This window comes from Ambystoma mexicanum, chromosome 6p, assembly GCF_040938575.1.
Source record: "Ambystoma mexicanum isolate Mex_15411 chromosome 6p, UKY_AmexF1_1, whole genome shotgun sequence".
Classification (NCBI taxonomy): domain Eukaryota; kingdom Metazoa; phylum Chordata; class Amphibia; order Caudata; family Ambystomatidae; genus Ambystoma; species Ambystoma mexicanum.
Genome location: NC_090935.1, coordinates 408717158 through 408738615, shown reverse-complemented (window position 1 = coordinate 408738615; position 21458 = coordinate 408717158). Strand labels below are relative to the sequence as shown.

General features: G+C 48.6%; 1 protein-coding gene across 3 annotated transcripts in view; it reads right to left on the bottom strand.

Moving 5' to 3' along the window:
* Window positions 1-21458, bottom strand: part of RIMOC1 (RAB7A interacting MON1-CCZ1 complex subunit 1) — a 517747-nt gene that overhangs the window by 63523 nt on the left and 432766 nt on the right. The window lies entirely within an intron of this gene.

The window sequence follows — 21458 nt, the reverse complement described above, 5'->3', positions numbered from 1 at the left end:
CTTATAGTGACTGTGTTTGAACTTGCTTGACATATTAGTGCCAGTGTATTTTTACAAGTGTGTTTTTAAATAAATAATTATATACTTTTGTACCAAAGCTCTGGTCAGTGTTTGCTTGTACTACTGTATTTTTAGACCTATTGTGTATACTCTATATACTGCCTAACTCTTCTTGAGAGAAGTCCGACTGCTCAGCCACAGCTACCAGGTAAATCTGGGTGGTGCAGACTGCTACCAATTGGGTTTACTGCTTACTCCTGTGGTCTTAAACTTTTTGCAGTGGTCCCTAAGGGAACTGCACAGGTTTCTGCCTAACAGTGGGAGCCTAGCCCGCCCCTCACGGCTGGTTAACATCTCATTTCAACATTCTTGGCAAACGCTCCCCAGTGAAGAAGTAGTGACACAAGAGGAGACACGTGCAGGCATCCATCACTCAGCTTCGTGCGACGCACGTGCAGATATTCATCGCTCAGCTTCGTGCGGCGCCCCCATGGAGACCAGGTGAGCGTGACAGAAAGAAACATGACCCCCCAAGCTTACTCCGCAGAAGTCCCTGGATGATAGGGGGGCCCTCGCTATCAAAGACAACATTCAGGCTTTCATGGCAGATATTAAAACAGAATGTAGGTCATGTATGACCGAGCTCACCACAAAGCTGGAACGCACTGTCCAAAGGGTAACGGAGGCAGAACAAAGGTTGAAGATCGATCCCAAGACCACGTAGCTGCCCTGGGGGAAATCCAACGCTCTATCAGAATTCCTTGAATTTAAACAGGAAGACCTTGAAAACAGGGCCTGATGCAATAACCTTCGGATTCGAGGGATCCCAACCTCAGTCCCAGACCTTCTTCCAATCTTTGCTTCCACGGCTGGACAAACCTCAGCTCCTTCTGGATCGCACCCAGTGGTTGTGCCTGCATCGAGGGGTAGAATCAGACTCCCCACCCCTATGTAATAACTAGGGTGCACCTTTTCACCACAAAGGAAGCCATCTCAACAATCAACCGCTCCTGGGACGAACTATCCTTCCAGGGCTATCCCCTCCAGATCTACCAGGACCTCTCCCTCCTCGCACTTCAAAAGAGGAAAGCCCTCTGGCCTCTGACTCTCTTCCTTCAGGACCACCAGATCTGATATAGATGGCTGTTTCCGACAGCCCTACAGTTCTCTTATAAAGGCACCCCACGGAAAATCAGCCACCTTGAAGATGCTGAAAAGATCATGCACCCAACCTCACCTGAGGGGGCTGCACCACCAGCTTCAGAAAGCACTGTTGACGAGGGGTCTGCCTCCCCACTGAAATCTAGGCAGACATCCTGTTCGAGAGTCCCAAGGTACGGCAGGAAAAGATGAACCACTACAGGAAAGGTATTTGGGCAGGAGCGCCAGATTCCAAAACGACTGAGGCCCGACCGCATGACCCCGTGTCCCCTGTTCACCCACGACCACAGATGGTGGGACTCTGCTCTTTCCCTTCATCCGAGACTTCTTTCCACCTCAATGGAACTTCACTGATCCTGAAATAGTAGATAAATCTCTACTATCGTTGCAGCAGGCCCCCCCACGGCCCATGCCCATTTCCAAGGTACACTCCACCTATGAGTCCTTGGAATGACACACAGTTCTTGTTCTCTGCTCCAGCCATGTTGGCTGAGGGCATCCGTTTGGCCCAGTTGGCCAGGGGTGGTGCCGAACCCACAATATCGCAACCCCCTTCAATTAAAGTTCAGACCTCCCGTTGGAGGCTTGGGTTAAAAATCCAAGAGCAGGATGGCATACAGCTACTGACTCCTCGAGGTGATGGCTGACTCACACTCACTCCAACCACCCCCGTCCAGTCCCTGCGGCAGCCTCAACATCAAACCATGAGATTTGTCTCCCTCAACGTCAGAGGACTAAACTCTCCCACCAAACGCAAATCTATTTTACAAAAGCTCCAGTATGAAGATGCAGCTGTGGTCCTGCTACAAGAAACCCACCTACTACCAGTAGACTTTGGGTGACTACGTTCTCGACACTTCCCACTTCAATTTTTTGCCTCAGGCGGCACTATGAAAGGGGGTACAGCAATCCTCTTTGTGAAGGGGTTAAACCCCCAGATGGTGGAAACGAAACTATGCCCAGATGGCCGATTTGTGCCGGTTAAATGATTGTTGCTGGGACAATTACACACTTTTATCTCAGTGTACGCCCCCAATGTTGGCCAAACCACCTTCTACCCTTTCCCCCTTCTCAGAAGGTCAAATGGTAATTGCGGGAGACTTTAACGGAGTTCCGGATCCCACAAGAGACAGATCACATTCCTCCCTCCCCTGGGCACTTCACTCTTGTGCTTGGACTTCTATGCCTATTTAGGTCCCTGGAGGTGGTAGACACATGGCGGGTTCTCCACCCTTCTGAGAGAGACTTCTCCTTCTATTCTTACGTCCCCTAAGGTGCTTGCTAACGACAACAATGTATCTATAGGATCGAGGATCTTATCTGACCACGCCCCGGTAACTTTTGAGATCCGAGCACATGAGCTAACTCCTAACACTCAACGTAGATGGACCCTATACGACCTGATGCTTAACGAGATGCCGCTAAGGGACTTAATTGCGACCGCAATTAAGAACTTCTTTAAAGAAAATCCTAGCGAAGATACCTCCTCTGAAAATACTTGGGATGCTATGAAAGCAGTGATTCGGGGAGAGTTGATTGTGCAGGGAGTGGTATTTCACAGGAATAGACAACAAGCCTGCCTGATCCTCGAAGAGGAACTCCAGAAAACAGGGGAAATCCATAAGAAAAAAGGCTGGTCCCCAAAAACACAGCGAGCCATCCGCACTGCATGGAAGAAGATCGAGGCCCACTATGCTGAGCAGACGGCACAACTATTGGCTAAATCCAAGCAATTCTACTACGCGAAGAACAACAAAGCGAACAAGTTGCTGGTGGCTAAACTAGCTAAAGCAAAGAGGAGCAACACTATCATCGGGCTACGAAATCCACAGGGCGTAACACAATACGCGGAACTAGAAAAACAAGTGATGACCGCACCACCACGAGACCAGAATGAGCAGAAGGAATACCTGCAGAAAGCAGCACTCCCCCGGCTGCAAGACTCAGTCCAGGAAAGCCTGGACACTCTGTTCTCAGGTGAGGAAGTCGAGGAAGCCATAAAATCCATCAAATCCTGAGCCCCTGGCCCCGACAGATACTCCACTAGATTGTATATGACCTTTAGGCTCCAACTGAGTATTCCCCTGGTGGCGCTTTTAAACTCCTTTAGGGAAACAGGCTCTGTAGCCCCCTCCATGCAAGAATCAATCACTGTCCTCTTACCCAAACCAGGAAGGGACCCGAGGAACCCTGCTTCTTACAGACCGATTGCCCTGCTGAACATAGATGCCAATATCTACTCCAAAATTCTCACTAATCGTCTATCACACATATTGCCCGACATAATTCATCCTGATCAGACTGGTTTTATTAAGAGTAGATCTGCAGGCGATAACATTCGAAGATCTGTAGAACTGGTGGACCTTGCTTCCCAGGGCTCTCAGGCACTAGTACTAATTGCCCTGGATGCTACTAAAGTGTTAGATAGAGTTGATTGGACCTTTATGGGTCTCACCTTGGAAGCCTTCGGGTTTGGGCCGGCGTTCCAAGCCATGGTCCTGGCCAACTATAAGTCACCAAATACCCTCCTCAGGATTAATGGCGCCCTTTCTAATCCAATCTCCTTGACCTGCGGGACCAGGCAAGGCTGCCCGCTATCCCCGTTCCTATTTGCGCTAATCATGGAAACGTTCGCCCAAAAAAATCTGATTGAATAACTACATCAAGAGCCTCGAGGTCAGTCCTTCACAACCTAAAATGGCCCTATATGCGGACGACGTCCTACTTACCATCTCGAAGGCCCGTTCCTCACTAAGGCATGCTCTCGTCAAAATAAATAGTTATGGATGGGTCACCGGCTTCTCCATTAATTTCGATAAATCCATGGCTCTGGGGATAGGAATATCCCCAGACGAACGGGAATCCCTGATCCCGATGTGTCCTATCCAATGGAAAACGAAGGCGATCCCCTATCTAGGGGTCCAAGTTCCCGCAAATCCGAGGGAAACATATCACGTAAATTCCCCCCCGCTCTTTAAAGAACTGGAAGACGACCTGAAGCGATGGGCGTCCCAAGAAATCTCACTGATGGGACGTATCACTGCCTGCAAAATGAACTTCCTCCCCAGATTCCTATATGCTTGCTCATCCCTTCCTGCCGCAATCCCGGTGCCCACCCTCCACGATCTGCAGAGGAAAATGCTCCGGTTTATCTGGAGAGGGAAAAAGGCTAGGATTCCCCAAAAAAACAAGCTAGGTAATGCAAGGTTAGGCGGACTGGGAGTCCCTGACCTATTGGGCTATCAAGTGGCAGCACAACTGGCACACACCCAGGCATGGCAGGTATCCACTGGTCGCCCTAGATGGGTGGAGCTGGAACAATCGCGCCCATCTCTCCCCCTGCGCTTTCTTCCACACATCCCACCCCTACTGTGGCGACGATGGGAGGGACTACTATCATCCACCAAACACACCATAGACATTTGGATTGGGCCCTGAAGCCTAAAGGGATCTTGAGAGGACTGGGTCCCTCATCCGTGGTTTTTCTCAACCCGGCATTCTCACCTGAGGCAAATCCCCAGAATTTCAAAAACTGGATTGCAGGGGGCCTTGAAACTCTGGGTCAGCTCTTTGAGGGAGGCCAGCCCCGCACCTTTGTACAATGTAAGGAGTCCTTGCGCTTTCAGGAAAGAGACAGATTCTCCTATATTCAGCTTCGTCACTGGTGCTCTCACCCTCAAACTCTCCAGGCAGCGACACACACTCCTATGTCTCTTGAACTGACTCTCAAAGATTCCCGGCCCAGGGTAAGATTTCGAAGTTATATAGGGCCTCATTATACGGTAGGCGGAGAACCATGGCGCTATTAGCGCCATGGTTCATGCCGGTAAAATACCGGCACCGCCTTGGTGGAAAGGGGAATTACCGCCCTATTCCAAGGTTGCTGGGGCGGTAATTCCCCCTTCCACCATTGCCCTTCCCCATTCCCATTTTTGCCCCATAGGGCATAATGGGAATGGGGAAGGCGCTAATTACGGCACCGCAAATTGGGGTACCGTAATTAGCTCCCTGGGTCCCTTTGCGGGTTGGTGTTTTAACGCCTGCAAAAAGCAGGCGTTAAATTCCCCAACCCGCAAAGGGACCTCGTAGTAAGGCGGTAAGGATTTACCGGTACCGGTAAAATACCGGTACCGCTAAACCCTTACCGCCTACCGTGTAATGAGGCCCATAGAGACTTCCTTGCCCCAAAAACCCTAAGCATGGCACAATGGGAGGCAGATCTGGGACACCCCATGGAGGACCAGGCTTGGGTGGACATATGGACTCTCACGCATACATCGTCCTCCTGCGTCACCAACAGAGAATGTGCCTACAAAATTCTGCTACGTTGGTACTATCCTCCCCTCAGGCTTCACCATATGAACCGGGCACTCGACCCTGCCTGCTGGAGACTGTGTGGTCACCCGGGTTCTTTTTTCCACATGTGGTGGGCATGCCGAAAGGCTCAACAATTCTGGAAACAATGTCTAGCCACCATTGAAAGGATCACCCAGACGGCACTCCCACTGGAGCCCGAGCCCGTTCTCCTGGACGACCCGACCCCAGGATCTGTCCGCGTTCCGGAAATAAAGCCAAACTGCTGACCCAGTGCCTTCTGGCAGGAAGAATAGTGGTTGGCCGCTCCTGGAAATCCGAGGATTGGCCCCTCATATCCCATTGGTGGGTAAAGATATGGGACGTATTGATCACAGAGAAAGTAACAGCGGCCAGGGCAGGACTCCTCCACTGCTTCTAGAACATTTGGGCCCCACTATTAGACTACGACCAGAAATTTCTGGCCTTGACCTACATACCTCAATTGGTCGGGAGGGTCCTGGTTGGTGGGGGCACGCTCCGGGGGGGGGAGAAGAGGTCAAAACGGGAATGGAGAACACAAACTACTAAAGCGCTGGCCCTGGACGGCAACCATGGGGGGAGGAGATGGAGGGAATGGATGGGATCTCTGTATGATGAACAACATGTTTTGATGAAAACTGTTGTTGCCACCCTGCCTTGGTTTAAAATAAACATATTCGAAAAAAAGGATGTCATCTTGGACATAAAATGTATCCTATGGCCTGAGATCAGAGGGTAGCCAGGTGACCAGTGCAGTTTCAGTCAGGAGTTCAGCAGGGGAGAGGAGGAGAGAAAGCAGAAGCAAAGAGGAAGGTCTCGAGGTGCTTCTGGAACCGCAAATGGTTCTCCTCAAGTTTCTGGGAGGCAGGGAGGCTGTTCCAGGGGGAGGTCTCAGCCGAAGAAAGATCTACCACCAACTTGTTGCTTGGAGAAGCGACTGACCCTGAGGGAGTTGGAGGAGGATGAGCAAAGAGCTTGAGAAGGAAGATATTTAGGAAGAGAGGGTTGGAGGTACTGAGGCCCCAGAAGGTGTTGTGAACAATACACAGGGTTTTGAACTTAATCCTCGCAGCCACTGGGAGCGAGTGCAAAGATTTCAGTCCTGGAGATCCGATCCCTGGGCTTGAGTACAAGGACAAGTCTTGCAGTCCTGTTCTGGATGAGTTGCAGAGGGCAGAGAGTAGAAGCAGGCAGATTTAGAAAATGGCTGTTGCAGTAGTCCAGAGCTCTGGAGGGAAGGAGAGGAAAGGAAGAATACCTCTGAGGAGGTGCAGCTGGTAGTGTGACTTCTTAGAGACGTCAGAGATGTGTGGAGAGAAGGAGACAGTGGAGTCGAAGATGACCCCAAGGTTTTTAGCCTCACAACTGGAAGAAGGAAGAGGGCCAAAAGAGGTTGGCCGGATAGAGACAGGAAAGGAGGGAGCAAGTGTGCCGATGAGGAGAATCAAAGTCTTACTGGCATTAAGGCAGAGATCATTGGCAGCACACCATTCCTGGGGCACAGAGCAGCAATGCAGTGGGCAAGAAGTGCAAGGTATTGGTTGAACAGCCAGGGAGAGATGTTCAGGAGAGCAGTTTCCATGCTTCTTGCAGATCTGAAGCCAGACTGATGTTCAGGGAGACAACCAACCAATTCAGTTTGAAGATTAAGCTGGGAGATGGCCAGCTTTTGCAGGAGTTTGCACAGGAAAAAAGTGATGGAGATTGGGCGGTATTTAGCAGGGCAGGAGGGGTCGGCTGAGGGTTTCCTAAGAAGAGGGTGCACAAGCACGTGCTTCAGGGGTGAAGGGAAGACTCCAGTGGCAGTTGTCAGCCAACGCAGGCGCAAGGGTGGCAATAATGTGGTCCTTGATGGTTTTAGAGGAACAGGGGAGAACAAGTTTCGACGAGACTTTAATAGATCAGACTTGTCTAGAAACCTTGTCTGGGGCGAACAGGAGAAAGGAAGAGAAGGAGGGAGGAGAGGTGGCCACGGAAGGGACAGAGAAAGAGAGGGGAGTAGAGTTAGGAGGAGGCGAGGAAGAGAGAGAGAGAGGGCAGGATATCCTGAGTTTTAGAGATGAAATGAGAAGCCAAGGCCGTGCAGAAGGCCTGGGAGGGGACAGGCGAGGTAGAGATTGCAGCAGGATGGGCCAGCATCTTGCAGATTTTAAAGAGTTCGGGCCAGTTGTTGGATGCTGCAGAGACGCTGGCTTGGATGAGGGCTCTCTTCTTGGTGCAGACAGAGAGTCGGTATTGCATTTGGAGCAGGCGGCAGGCGAGTTTGTCAGAGGATGTACAGGAAGCACGCCATTTCCTCTCAGCCACCCTGCACTTGCTTTTAAGGGTGACGAGGTCCGAGTCATACTAGGAATTGCACTTAGCTTTGGGCTTCAAGCGGATCCTCATGACAGGGGCAAGAACATCAAAAATATCAGATATCGCAGAGTGGAGCACAGAAAGGGCTGTGTCAGATTGTGAGTCAGCGGAAGGGGGTGGGGTGGGTGAGAAAGTGGCGGCAAAAGCCTCAACTGACGCACGCTTCATGGGTTGGATAACCAAGAAGGTAGGCGGAGGTGCTGGAGTTGGCTTGGCATGTGGGGTGGCGAGAGTGAGCTGGGAGGAAAGGAGAAAGTGATCACTCCAGGAGAGAGGAGTGGTGAGAGGGATAGGAAGGGGAAAGGGAAGGTCTGTAGACATCAGAAAAGGGGAAGGGGACAGTCTGTAGAGATCAGAACATCCAGAGTACCCTCATACAGCCGTACGCTCCTCTAATTCCAACTCCATGACAGTCAAATACTTCTCCAATCTGACAGTGGGTGCAGGTGCCTCTCCCCCGGCAGGTGCCTGCCTTCACAACAGGAACCATGTCCCTGTCAGATTTCTGGAGCACCCTCTAATGTTCTGCAAACTGGTAAAAACTGTACCCTTCTACACTGCTCTCACTTCACCGGAAATTACCCAACTGCCGGCAGCGGAGTTACCGCTGGTCTGATCCTCATGATTCCCACAGGTTCCCTGGCCCATCCTCTGAGTCAATACTACTCGAACCTACTAGTGACTTCGACTAAGCTGGCAAAGTTTGGTCCGGACTTTCCCCGAGGGTCAGTGAGTACTTGCATCAGTTGCCGGTTTCCCCCTGGCACAACCAAACCCTTTTAGGCACGAATATCCCGTAAAGGTATTCGATCTTGGCTGGGTTAGCCTGCGCTCCCTAGCTATTCTCACCTTTTGAAAACTGTTCTGCCGCCAAGGGCAGATCCTACTCGAATAGTGGGAACCAATTCTTCATTGCCCCACGCTCCTTCCTGACTTGCTATAGCCTTCCCAAGAAGGCACGCTTTTTGCTTCACCTGCGCGATTGTGCGCTTTTACGCACAACTGTACTGTTGAGCACAAGGCTACCCACTTCTTAGGGCTGGAATAGAAAGTTTGGGAACGACTCCAAAGAATTGTCTGATGCTCCTAGTGTGATAACCAACCCTTCTCTTTACAGGTTGTGGCTTTGTTTTCCTCATTTGTCGCATTAGGAAACGTATTGTATATATGCTATATAGTAGAGCTACATTTTACTTGTGTCTATTGGTCTGGTCGACAATAAATGCATAGATATATTTCATACATACTTTTCTAAGATCAATTTGTGGTTCATTGCGGGCTTCCGATCACTCTCACCCCTCCTGAGACTTAGGGCCTCATCACGACTTTGGCGGTAACCCTTAAATCCGGTGGTAGCGCTATTACCGCCGGATTTAAGGGTCCGCCAAATCAGGACTTTGGCGGATTTCGCCCCAGCTCTGAGCTGGGAGGAAATCCGCCGAAAATTCGCGCTATTACCGCCGGCGGGAAATCCGCAAATGTTCCCCATTGAGCCCAATGGGGAATGGGGCATTACCGAATGGGCTCAATGGGGAATGGGGATTTACTTTACCGCCGAACTCGTGATCCGGCGCTATTAGCACCGGGGAGTTCGGCGGTAGGGCTAATACCGCCCAAGTCGTGATGAGGCCCTTAGTCTTGACCGCCTGCCAAGCTACCTAGATTGGTCTGGCTTGTCCAGAAAGTTCCTCTGTTTCACTAAACTGAGGGTGGCCCCCTAAACTTCTGCCCATTACGTCAGAGTTTAGAAATCCATCTTAACACCCTCCTCCAGCACTTGTACACCCATGGGCTCCTCCATCCATCCCCTATGCACTAGCACGGCTGATTGTCACAAGGCCTAGTCGGAGCATGAATGTAACTTACTGTTTCGCAATTATCTTTCACCAACCTGCGTTCCCATTTCGGCTTGTGGCGCTTTGAAATAGAATTATGTTCACCTTGTGCGTCGTGTGGCAACTTGACATGATAATGAACACACTGGAGACATATTTAGTACGAGCACACAATGTCACCTTGTCTCGCATGATGGTGGAGAGGGCTGCTTCAGGTGCGCAAGGGAGAATGAACAGACATGCCTGAATTATAGTGAGAGCTGTGTAATATATGCCAGTAGTGTAAGTAGCAAACAAATGAACTCTTGATTCAAGGGTATGCTTTGTGCCATGAAACAGTGCTGGACGAGGGAGAGGTGGGGTTTCGATTTAATTTTCTTACAGAGATTATATATCCCCGGAGGTAACAGCAACACAAAATTATCTGGATTGTTCTTACGGTCCTGTCGCGCAACATATTTTAAATAGCTGTTTGTAACTGTCCTTGGTTTTCTGAACCACTTGCCCGAAGCAGTGTCTAGTCTAGTTTAAAAAAAAAATGTTGTGGCATTCTTTCCCAAATGAGACCACGGGAATGGACAAATTGGCTATGGACACGTCAGACCATGGGGAGCAGGTGGCAGCGTGTGGGTCCGGTCGGGAGTCTGTCTCGGGAAGATCTGCACAGCAAAATGATGAGTCTTCAGACAACATTGGCAAAGGTCCTTCCACGAACAATCCCAGCTAATGAGAGCGGATCTTAACTCGGGTTTAGCAGAAATACACCAGGAAGTGGGCCAGCTCGGGAAAAGGACCGACCCCCTGGAAAGGGGCCTCCAAGAAGTGGAAAAAGGCATGGCAGAGCATGGGGAGGAAACAGAACAGCTAAATCTGGCCACCCAAAACCTGGAGCTCCAGATGGAGGATATGGAAAACCTCTCGAGAAAGAATACATACAAGGATCAACATTTTGCCAGAATCAGTGACCGACAGTGATCTGAAGGCACAAGTCCAGCAGATATTCGCTGGGCTTCTGGAAAGGGTGACCCCGGAGGAAACCAGGAGGCGGCCGGGGAGTCCAACACAAAGCTGCAGGATGTCCTGGCGGCCTTCTCACTCTACACGCAAAAACAAGCGATCTTGAGAACAGCAAGAGTGAAAGAACCGGTGCTCTAGCAGGGTTCCCCAATTCAGTTATTTCAGGACCTGGCCGGCAGTACACTGCTCAAGAGAAGGCTAATGGGCCCAGTCGTCCAGGACTTAACCCCCAGAGGGATACGCTACAGATGGACTTTCTCGTTTGGATTGGCCTTTGAGTGGGAGGGTGCACAGACGCGTGTAACTTCCTTCCAAGAAGGGGCTGACCTGCTACAGCTGGACTTGGGAGAGGGTCCTTGAAAGGACCACCAACCCCCAGTCCGAGAACTGACCAAGGCCACAACCATGGAAGTGGTCAACGGTAGGGGAGCGGCATATATGGTGTGCTCAGTTGAGGGGCCTGGGGCTGGTCAGGGGGTTAGGGGTGGGCAGGGGACAGAAAATGGAGCTGGATGTGTCTGAAGGCATGGTAATTACAGCATTGCTGGGGTGGCTGGACCTAATGGGATGAAGTGGGATGGCGGGGGCAGGAGAGGACCTAACATCTTGTGGACCGTGAGGGCAGCAACGACCATAGAGTGGGTGCAGGAGTAGAGGGGGCAGAGGGAGCGCACACCACAGAGTTGGGGGTCGATGATGCCGGAGGATGTGGGGAGTGGGGTTTGAAGAAGCGGCAATAGACGCGGGGTACCAGACAACGCAGAGGAGCTAGTGAGGGGTATGACGCATTGGGGTGGGGTAGGAGGGAAGGAGGACCGAGCTAAATTACTATGCAGAGGCCTAGGTAGAGATCACATTCAAGTGGGTGACACATTTATTTATTTATTGGAATTCGTATAAACCATGCCATATGCCCCGCAGGCCTCAGGGCGCACACAGAAACACAACAAACAAACAAGGACAGCAAGGACAAACATTAACGGAGAGACACATCATGAACCGGAATCAGTCAGGGCGCTCAATCAGGCGAAAGGTTGAAGAGAAAAGTCTTCAGCCTTTTTTTAAACTCTGTGGTCGTTGTGACTGCTCAGAGAATTTGGAAGAACATTCCAAGCAAACGAACCCAAGACATCAAAACTACGGCTGCCTGTCTTAGACAATCTAAAGTGAGGCTGCACAAGTATGCGTTGGTTCTGAGATCTAAGGGTACAGGATGGAATGTAATGTGAGAGATGATCAGAGATATTTAGGAGCAGTGTTCAGGACACATTTATGAGTAAAAGCGAACTGCACCATTTTGTGTTTTCTGGAGAAGGGATGGATTAGTCTGAGAGCAACCACTCAGGAGACTATTACAATAATCCAAGAGGGAGTTAACAAGAGAAGAGGCTAGAGTAGCTGCATTCTCAGATGACACGAAGGGCCTAATATTACTAAGTAGTTTATTAACAAATTCACAGGAGCTCTGAGTCTGGGCGAGATGTTGATTCATAGTTAACTCAGAGTCCAAAATGACGCTGAGGGTTTTCACTTTATTAGCTTTCATAATAATGGAGACAAGAATTGTCAAGCTAACGTATTCCTGTGGTAAGGATTTAAGTTTATGGCTAGAAACCACAATCAAAAGTTCAAGTTTTTCGGTGTTAAGAGCTAATAAGTTAGCAGCCATCCAGTCATGAATTGCGATATAGATGTTATTAAGGTCGGCAAGATCTTGTACACACCGGCCTGTAAGTTTCATGACGACCTGAGTGCCATCAGCATAATTTGTATACTAGGCACCAAGGCCGTCTAACAATCTCAAAAGTGGGATGATGTAGACATTAAACAAGGAAGGCGAGATGCAAGACCCCTGAGGGACGCCACATGTGATGGGAGTGGGCCTAGAGCAAACCTCCCCTGAAGCAACCCTGGCATTCTGAGGACCAAGAAATGAAGTGATCCAAAAAAAAGCCAAGCTGGAACAGCAAACAATAGATTGCATTCTGTCCACCAAGATGCTATGGTCCACAAGATCGAATGGGAAGGAACGGTCTAATAATAAAAGTGCTGGTTGCCCTTGATCGACGATTTAAAGGAGGTTAGCCTTAAAATCCAACATGGCTGTCGCCGTACCATGCAGGCTCTAAAGCCAGACTGATGGATGCCTAAGATACAATTTTGCTCAATAAATTGCTGAAATTGCAAGTAGGCAACTTTATCGAGGATCTTAAGGAAGAAAGGGACATTTGTTATCGGACGATAATTTCCTGTGAGTAAGGGATCAAGGTTATCTTTTTTTAGAAGAGGAGTGATCCAGGCCTCCTTAAGGAACAATGGAACAGAACCTTCAGCAAATGACAGGTTAACAAGCTTGGTGACCCAGGGACAAAGGACATCAATACATCAAAAAAAAAGAATGGACGGCCAGACATCCACCCCGACATGAGGTAGGTTTCATATTAGAAAAAATCTCATGGATAGTAGTCTCAGTGCAAGAAGTAAATGTGAAAGAGGGAGCACGGAAAGAGGTGGATGACTCCCAATCGGGAACAACCAGAGGAAGGAGGTTCTTTGGTCTGGTTAAGTAAATTACTAGAGCACTGAATTACACTCTTATGGGAGGATACCTTATCAACGAAGGTGTTGCAAATTGTTTGGCATCAGTCACTGTCCTTGACTGGACCAGAAGTGGTACAAGATTTACTCTTGAATTCTTTTAAGATAGTAAATAATTCTTTTGAGCTACATTTAGCTTGTAAGATTCTGGCATTATAGGCCATGAACTCCGCCTTTATAATGGCTTCCTTAAAATTTGTAAACAGATGTTTATAAGTGCTCACAGTAGAGGAGGTAGAATTACTACACCACTGGAGTTCCGCAGCCCATTTCAGGTGTTTAAAATGAAGGATGCTGTCATTAAAGCAGCATATTTCCTGTGTTTCACTTTTTACACAGCAATTTTTTACAGGGGCTAAGAGATTAACATTTACATCATTCTCAGCATACACTTCCATAGCCTATTGTGATGTTTTACAGTAAATTCCATACACTTAACATGGCCGCCGCACGATCCATTCATAAGTTGCAGCACGTTCTATTCATATTGCAGAGGGAGCTATTTAAGCCCTGCCTCCGCTGGAACTTACTCCTCACAGGACCTGTAAAAGGAGATAATAGAGGCATTAGCTTTACAGCAATTTACAGAGTTTAATAGTTAATAGAAAAGACTTACCTGACCAAGGTTATCTCCGAAGCGATTATCTTCCGTCAGATGTTTTACTCTCAGCCGCAGCATCTTCGGTCAGCAGTCTCCGCTCGTAGACGCAGCCTCTTACGTCAGAAGTTTCATTCAACGCCGCAGCACCTACAGTCAGCAGATTTCATTCGTAGTCGCAGTATCTTCAGTCAGAAGTTTCTTCCGCAGCCACCGCATCTTCCCAAGGTATTTTTCCTCAGCTTTCCGAAAAACTGCAGACAAAACAAGAGGTACTTAATTAACAATAGTTAAAAGAAGAAGACGTTTAATAAGAATTATGTACCTGAAGGTTCTTCAAATTGTCACCTCACAGTTGTTTCCGCGGTCATCCCTGAAGGCTGCAGTTACCCCGTATAGGCGAACTCGCGTTTTAAAAAAGTTCTCATTCTGGGTAACCCTGCAGCCCTTCTCAGCCCTAAGCCCTTTTCCTAAATTCCAAGAACCTGCAAAAGAAAGAGAAAAGAGAGCAAGTTATTAGAAAGAGAGATCTCTCCAACATAGGAATCTAATTTAAGCCCTAACTGATTGCAGTATTTTCACCAGCTACTTACTCCAAGACTCATTCTTAAAGGTAAAGACATTTATTTGACAAGAAGCAGCTAGAGTACAACAGCTACCCAAGTTACCATCGTTTCTTCACCTCAACGCGCCAGTGTAGAAAAGCAGGATAGAGAGCTCCACAAAAAAATAAACACAGGTGAGAAGGGAGGGATTAAAGGAACACACATGTCATGCAGTAGTATTTTAGTTAATATATGTTATAGTGTTCTATTGTTGTTATTGTTGTTTAAACAGAAAGAGAATCCAAAAGGTGTCAAGTACCAGGTCCACAGGGAGAAGGGATTATGCTCCCGAGCAGTCCAGGTAAGCGTTACACTGGCTACCCTGGGAACAGAAGACAGGGAACTCTTGGGACGGGAGAGAACGGAAGAGGAGGTGCAGGTGGTAATTTCGGCGCTCCCGCCCAATAAGTCACCCGGGCCAGAGGGTTATACAGAAGCCTTCTACAAAGCCTTTGGGAGAATTCTCCTCCCCCCATCTAACAAGACTCTACAACCACTTTCGGGAGTCGGGTCGTATCTCGGCGTCGATGGAGGAGGCAAAAATCATTCTAATTGCCAAGCCGCATAAAGACTCCACCAATAGCACTAATTAATTTGGATGCCAAAATGTATACAAAAATATTAGCGAACAGATTGGAGGGGCACCTACCGCATTTGATCCACCCTGACCAGCCAGGGTTCGTGAAGGGGCACCAAACCTTTGGTAATATTAGGCGTATTACACACCTGGGGGAGAAGGCCCATAGGACAGAGCTTCCAGCGGTCCTCCTTTCCTTCTATGCTGAGAAGGCCTTCGACCGTGTGGAACGGTCATTCTTTTTCAGGGTAATGCAAAAGATGCGTCTGGGGGGGAACTTCATCCGAATGGTCCAAGCGTATTACAACATCCCATCAGCACGGTTCTCTGTCAATGGATCCCTATCCAGGAGTTTTAGATTAAGCAGAGGGACCAAGCAGGGTTGCCCCTTGTCCCCCTTGTGCTACGCTACATACTTAGAGCCCCTGATGCAGCATCTACGGGAGACACATGGGGTACATAAATTCATTTTGGGGGAGCCCAACATTAAGAGTCAGCTTTTGCCAACGATATACTACTGTCCCTTATGAAGCCTGGGGAGTAAGTCGGGGCTTGTAGGAAAATCCTATAGGATTTCGGGAAAGTCTCGGGCCTGTGGATGAACGTAGCTAAGTCAGAGGTGCTCAACCTCACGGTAAGGGGGGAGCAGGAGGAACTGAAGACCTCCTCACCATTCATCTGGAGGGAGAGGGGGGATTTGGAACCTGGGGGTTTCAGGCAAATTACCCACCCATGCTGTCCTATTAAAGAAGGTCTTAATAAATGGAAAAACAAAAGGATCTCCTGTATAGGCAGAATCACAGCAGTTAAGATGGTCACGCTCCCCTGATTGCTTCATTTCTTTCAGGCCCTACCTGTGGCAGGCCCTAACAGCTTTTTTCCAGACCTAGGGAAAATTATCAGTCATTTCATCTGGCAGGATAAGCGCCAACGATTCAATCATGGCCTACTGATGGGCCTACTGATGTCCCACAAGCGTGAGGGAGAGCTGGCACTCCCCAACTTTCAGCAATATTATGAGGTGTCCCAAATATGTATCATTAGGGAGTGGTTCTCGGGGAGAGGGGAGAAGCTCTGGGAAGCAAAGGACGGTGGCGAGAAGGGATCTAAGGGAAGTTCTGTGGCTCCCACTCCTACATAGGCTATAGCATGTGTATTTAAGCTCCATAACGAAGCTCGTGGCTGATACATGGGACGCTCTAGCTAAAACGTATGCGATCACAATGGTGCTGTCCCCGTTAACCCCGCTATAAAATAACCCAGAATTCTCGGCAGGAATGGAACCTAGGGCTTTCGCACATTGGCCAAAAGAAGTGGATCTGGAAATTTGGCAGAGTTGGCTCCCGGTGGATGATTCTGAGGCCTTTTTAGAAAGGGGAGACAGTAACCTTGGGCTACTGTTTCCAGTGCCCAAGCATCTGAGGTAATGCCCCGCCATTCCTTCAGATATTGAGAGATCCTGCCTCCCACTGGTGTTTTGTGTAATAAGGTCTCAGAGATTTGGAGGCAGCTGCAGGAGTGGCTGAAGGTACAGATGCCGCTCCTGAGGCTGATTTTGCACCTCTTCCTCGTGTTCCACGAGGGAAGTTTCTTTTTCCCCTTTGAGAACCCTGTCCTCTTCCAAAAGAGGAGTAGTATCGAAAAGAACGACCCCTCCAGGAAGATGATCGGAATAGGGTTTTAGAGGCTGGCGCAAAGAGGAGCTAAGTGATTTAGCTGCCGCTTTCGAGGTCTGAAGCTTTTCTAGGCTTTCATCAGCCTTTCTGCCAAAGAGCCTCGAGCCATCAAAGGGCATGTTGAGAAGTCTGGCTTGCACATCCGGTGCAAACCCCGACTTCCTCAACCATGCAAATCTGCATAGCACAACGCTTGCAGCCATGGATCTGCTGATACTATCAGCAGTATCCAGTCCAGACATTGCCCCATTGCCTCCTTCCCGTCTTTGACTATATTCAGGAAGCCTTCCCTTTCCTCGCCTTCCGGAATATGATCAGCCGCCGCCGAAATAGTCCCACAGGGTATGGGTAAACCTGGCTAGGGTACAGGTGACATTTGCCGACTTAAGTGCCATACTGCCTGATGTGAAAACTTTACGTGCCCAGGCATCAATTTCTCTTATCCTAACTATCTGGAGGGATAGTTGGATAAGCAGTTTGTTTTGAAGTAGATGCTGCCTGAATGACTAAACTCTCTGGAGTCGGATGTTAATTCAAATATTCAGGATCCGTTCCAGCCGGTCTATATTTTCTTGGAAAAGTGCTATCTGCAGCCGCAATAGTTTCTGGCTTCTCCCAGTTTTTCTCCACAGTCCTTTGGAGGGCTCTGTGGAAAGAGAGAACAGGATCTTTCTGAGGTCCCTTGACGATTATATCCGTCATGTCATCTTGTTCAAAAATGGGTGAAGTATTACCCCAAACCATATATTCAACTACCCTGGTCATAAGACCCCTGTACCCAGCATCTGCATGCTCTGCAGGATCAGGTTTGGCGAACTCTAATTCTGGGGATGTGTCAACTCCACTGGCAGAATGTAGAGTATCACTCAAGTCTCTCATTCTAGATTCCTGGTCAATAAGTTCCTCAGGAACTTGTCTTGTACCATAAGTAACTCCCAAAGGAGTAACCTCGTCTTCTTCTGAAGCAGACTCTTCATAGATTGCTGACAGATTTGAAAAAGTCTGACCTGGGCAAAGGAGTGAATCTCCTTTCTTCCTCTTCCATCTGCTTCGAAGGAATTGGCAAATCCCTCAAAGTTTTCGAAGGTGTCTTCGAAGTCTTCGAAGATGACTTCGCTAATGGCGTCAATGACGCATTTGGCTTTGGCGTCGAAATTATCGACATCGAGGGCGTCGACGAAGTTGTCGAAGTCTTCGACGACTTGTGTTTCTTGCATGGCACTGGAGAGGTGCTCGACTCTCGAAGAGTCTTCGACGGTTTTACGTCGACTCAAGGTTTTTTGGATTCCTCGACGCTACCGGTCTTAGCCTTGGTAGCCTTGGACGTCCCTTTGTCGTCCAATGGAGCGACTTTAGGGGTATGGCTTTTTCGAGGGTCTTTCGAGGGGGTCGGGCCACATTCTCGAAAACCTCCATCATCTTTTTGCGGAATTCTTCCCACTTACTGGGAGAATCCGATTTAGTCGGACAACGAATTTCTTCGGTCGACTCTGAAGAAGAAGATGATGATGAGGGAGATCTATGTCTCCTCTTCATTTTTTTCGATGACGACAAAGAGTGTCTCGATCTACTCCTAGATCGAGATCTCTTTGAGTGCCTATGGCGATCCGATTCCTTAGAATCAGTCGCTTTCTTGTGTCTTTTTGACGAAACCTTTTTTGAGGCCTCCCTCCCCACCGACAGTTTACCTCTCGTCTCACGAAGAGCTTTTTCGGTCATAGATTGGCAGGACCGACCCGCAGTCGTCGGTTCGGTGACTGGAACCGAGACACCAGAGACAAATCCGGTAGGGATCGGTGATCGACATCTTAGATCCACAATCTGCACACTTCTTAAACCCAGCTCTGGGTGTCGAAGAGGACGACATTTTCTTCACAGAAAATAGAAGCGCGCCGTTCTCGATAGCGAAGCGATCGGAAAAACGGAACTGAAGCAACGGGGGCGGCTCGAGCTATTTATACCATCGGTGACATCGACAGAGTACGGAGTACGTCGAGGGACAATCGACGCCAGGACCTCCAGCACAGCGCCCTCTGCCGAGAATTTTTTTTTCCGAAGCAGCGAAGCTGGAGATAACGAATTATCACAAGACGAGGAATACGTGGGAGGACACAATCCATTCGAAATATATTTATGTTTATACACTTCTAGTTAAACAAATCTATCACAGTTCTTAGTTCTCAAAGCAAGTTAAATAAGTAATAGGAAAAATATACACACTCCCAAGTTAAATTGTAGACTAAGTGAACCAGAATGAAAACTGAGCAAAACGGCACAGTGAAAACCACACACAAGGGATACTCTATCAATTTCTCACAAAACAGGGAAAACATAAGTTATATAGAAATAGCTTTTTACACACCCTAGCAACACTTCCCATAAGTGTGTGAACCAGATTAAGCAAGACAGTGCATCAGTATAGGTAATACTTAAATGAAAACTGAGCAAAATGGCATTTCACAAGGTTTAGAAAGGGGAAGAAAAGGGTAGTTATAAGAAGTAGGTGCATCAACACAGTTCTAGTTGAGAATCAACCTAAAGAAGACAGGTCTAACAAATGTAGCCAGAGTCAGTAGGCCTGTGCCAGTGTCAGTGGTACAGGGCAAGGGCCCACGAGCGAAATGTTCTTGTAGCTGCAGTCAAGTCTTTGGTTAACGATTTTGAAAAGGTGGATGCAGAAGTTGAAAGACAAAGTTAAGAGAGAGGGGCGGCTAACCCAACAGGTAGGTAAAGGATTTAAAACACCAACGCTATTGCGAAGAAAGGGCGGCCTGGCGGAACAATGTACCTTAAAAATGAAGCAGTGGCTCCTGCGGTGGCGGTTGTTCCTGGTAGTTCCTGCAGTTCGAGTGATCCAGCAGAGGAAGAGAGGCTCTCGTCATGGAGGAAGGTTCGAGTTACTGCACTACCCAGGGATGAAACCAGCCGCGGTGTTGCCCGACGAATAAAAGGTACGCTCCTTTAAAATCGTGGTCCGGGTGTACTGGTGCCTGGCTATCCGGCCTCCAAGTACAGGGTACGGGAGATTCCACCAAGGCAGGTCCGGGAAGGCGATTGGCAAACTGGTTGGCCCCACCAGCTCAAGGGAAGAAGGCTCTTTCAGGTGAAGATCTTCTGTCGTTGTGTGGAGAAAAGTGGTGAGACGCTGCAGCAGGGCTTCACTGGTGGTTCAGTCGTTGCAGATGTCTTTGGCTTCTCTCCTCTTCGGCTTCTTAGTACCAGTGGCAACGTCTTGCTCTTCCAGTCCTCAGGACCCTGCTTTTATGCAAAAAGATCCCCATTCATACAGCCTAGCTGTCACTCACACAGTGGAGTGGTCATCTTGGCGGAAGACCCTCCAGCCTATCAGGATAGAGTGCGACATGGGTTGCTGAGGCAACCCGATCCAGGGGTCCTACTCCCCCTCCCACACAATGGACACACCCCAGACTGCAGCAGGGCTTCACCGGTGGTTCAGTCGTTGCAGATGTTTTTGGCTTCTCCCCTCTTCGGCTTCTTAGTTCCAGTGGCAACGTTTTGCTCTTCCAATCCTCAGGACCCTGCTTTTATGCAAAAAGATCCCCATTCATACAGCCTAGCTGTCACTCACACAGTGGAGTGGTCCTCTTGGCAGGAGACCCTCCAGCCTATCAGGATAGAGTGCGACATGGGTTGCTGAGGCAACCCTGTCCAGAGGTCCTACTCCCCCTCCCACAAAATGGACCCACCCCAGACTCAATGGCGCCGAAAGGAGGGCTTCTCGGCAGAAGCCCACCAAACGGACAAACAAAAAATCCCCGACCTGGGTTAAGAGTTTAGAGAAAGACACGAGAAAGAAGTTATATTAAAGTTCTGGCAAATAAAACCTACCGGAGTAAAGTTAATATTAAAATACACTGGCGGTATGTTAGAGGCTGTCAGAAAAAGTGGTAGCCTCGAACAATGGGAAAATCCCATAGGAAAATATTTGCGGTTGAATATTTTTGGTAGTAACCACTGCCACCAGCCAGAAACTTTTGAGAGAGGGACTGTACGGTACCCTCTTGAAAATAAACATAAGGGAAAAACTATTAACCCTTTCCAGTACCTCCATAGTAAGATGGGTTGTACTGGTTTTGTTCACAGAAATTGACTAGTAAAGTCAATGGGGACTTTACATGCCCTATGAGACAGTAGTCAGTCCCAGGGTATGGAGTCTATGTTTGGGGGTCGCTACGACACCCCTGTGTCACTGCACGGAGGGTGCTGTGTAACACATGTGCATAAAGATGGTTCCTATGGAGGGGAGAGAAACTCCATAGGCATTAAACACAAAAATAGCCTAGAACACACATAGCAAAAATGTCTAAGAGTGGGATAAAGAGTCGCACTCTTAGCAGGAGAAAAAAACAAACCCTTCAAATCCAGCAAAGCTGCTGGGGGACTCTATAGGTAAGGGAAATTAGCCATAAGATGAGAATTCTCCCTAACAAACATCTACTCTCATGGAGTTGGGCATGGGAAGTCGAGAGATTCACTTGACAGGTTAAGTCTTGCTTGCACACTTGTTTCTCTATTGATTTCATTGATCAGCAAAGAATCTCATGACCAAGGACAACCTTGAGGGTAGTATTAGGAAAGGGGCACTAGGACATGGGAGAAAGAAGTTATTTTTGCTACCTCACCTGTGGGAGGAAGTATACCCAATCAGGTTGGATAGTGGGAGAGGGGAATACAAAA